The sequence below is a fragment of the Chinchilla lanigera genome, unplaced genomic scaffold, assembly GCF_000276665.1.
Source record: "Chinchilla lanigera isolate Chin_1 unplaced genomic scaffold, ChiLan1.0 scaffold00018, whole genome shotgun sequence".
Taxonomy (NCBI): domain Eukaryota; kingdom Metazoa; phylum Chordata; class Mammalia; order Rodentia; family Chinchillidae; genus Chinchilla; species Chinchilla lanigera.
In genome coordinates this window covers 21,836,469-21,838,839 of record NW_004955419.1, presented here as the reverse complement: position 1 = coordinate 21,838,839, position 2,371 = coordinate 21,836,469, and positions in this window count along the sequence as shown.

Sequence of the window (2,371 nt, the reverse complement as noted above, 5' to 3'; positions counted from 1 at the left end):
AGCAACTCACTGTGGTGCATGAAGATTTTTTTCTTTGTTGTAAATAAAATAGTACCAAAAAAAAAAAAAAGAACAATAGCAAAATACAAACAAAACAAAGCAAGGACATTGAAAATGATATGGGGTTTCAAATCAAATGATAGGGATTAACAGTGGTTGTTATACTACATATTGTTATCTTCAACGAAGTTGGTCAGATTACCAGATATAAGAATAGAAGATTGATCAAATCATTAAAGAGAATAGTAAAATAATAATTTAAGAGACCATTAGAGACAATACATAGTTTCACTAGACAGGAATTCGCCACTAGTTGTTATACTGCAAATTGTTGTCATCACATAAGTTGCTCAGATTACCAGATTCTTATCTAAACTCATTAACACAAAAATTTAACAATTACATAATATAATTGGGTCTGACAACATTCTCCCTAGAGTTTTCAAAAGTTTTTAATTATCCATGTTTATGTTCCTAACTGTAAATTGTTGAAAATATTGGACCCCTCCCTAACTCTCCCCCCAAAAATATAAATTGACTTCCTATATTAATGGCTGGTCCTTTGGAGGCCATTTGTGGAATTCTAAACACAAAGAAGCATTTAAATTTTCATGAAGGCCCAAAGAAAATATGGGCCATTTCATACTTTTTTTTCTGAGATTTAACTGAAAACATTGGGCCTCAGATTCAGCATATTTTAGGTAGTCTCATCTGTTGATTTTTCCTGAGGAATGAATTAAATGTAAGTAGAAGAAAAAAATGATCACAGCATATTGTTTGATATCTAATTCTTCCTTATATCTCCCTTGTTTATCCTGCCAATTACTACATAAAGCAGTGATTCTTAAGGTTGCAAAGAAAAACAGGTGGTAAGGAAGACCACCAGTCTTGAACCAAGGCAAAGAAACCATTCCACAGGCTTAGTGGTACATAAATGACACTGTATTCCATTTTCTTGCTTTGCAAATATTGTCTCACAAATTATAGATGAGTTATTCAGATGCTATTAGATGTTTTAGCTAGATAAATTTCCTCTTTTCATCTAAAATTTTTCATGCTTTAGTTTCAGAAGATTTACATTATATTTTGAACCATTGAGTATTATTCCCAACAAAGCTCTTAAGTAGGAATTGGCCTCATTTAAAGAAGAAAGAGAAAAATATTCCAATTCTTTGAGTTTTAAATACAGCTACTCTAAGCTCAAGTTCACTGTTCTCTTCCAGTGTCATGTTTGTTTCATTAAAAGTATTTATTCCTTTCCCTCTTCTGCAACCTCAGCACCAGAAGATAAATGGAGCAGTGGTTTCCCCCATCTGGTGCTCCTATTTAGAAATACTTCTGAAAAGAACAGGTATGTTGTCTCATTTTCTGTAGCAGCCACTCAATTTGAACAATATTATTTGTCTTATAATTTGCTGGAAAACAATTTCTATTTCAAATGTTTGGACCTCCAATACAATACTTTGACTATATCATGGTCAGATAATATGACCACAGCTATAAGAGTTATCTTTGAAAAGATTTTTAAAATAGCTAAAATAGCCAGTGTGGTGGCACAGTCCTTTAATCCCAGCACTCAAGAGGGTTAGGCAGGAGAATTGCTGTCAGTCCAAGGAAAACCTGGGCTCCAAGTGAGTTCAAGGCCAGCCTCAACTACGTAGCAAGACTTTGCCTCAAAAAAAAATAAATAAAATTTTAAAAAAACAAAGAGTAAAAGTAAAATAGCTGAAATATCATATCACCTGTATGGGTATATTCAAAAGAATTGTTGAGGTCAAATTATACAATACAAAAATATAATTTGTCTATCAAAATATGAATTACAGACATAATTTTCTGTAAATATGAATGGGCAAGAACTACCTCTTCCATTAACATCTTCTGGAAATTTCTTGAACACAGTTTATCGTATCAGTGCCTCGTTATCTTGTATTCTTTGCCTAACAAAGTAAACAGGACTCATGCTCTTTTAACTGCATGTAATTATAACTCAAGGAAAAATCAAATGTGTTTTAAGGTCTCACTCTACCATGAACTTAGCATACATGATAACAATGAAACTTAGGCCAGGCTAATGAATCTGTTAGGTCCCACATATAAGAGAATGCACAAACCTGAGAAAAGGTGGAAATCTAACATTATGTCATAGGGCTCTCAAGGGGCCATCAGATTTGTTTTGGCCCAAGTACTTTTGACTGTGATTGTGATAGTGTCCACTATAACACAGGGCTTCTGTAGGAAAATGAAGGACAAAATAAATACACAGTTTTTCACCCCATGAGCAATGCCTTAATGAACTTACTACTTTTAGAAGATAAACTTTGAGGGGCTGGGGATTTAGCTCAGCGGCAAAAGCGCCTGCCTGGCAAGC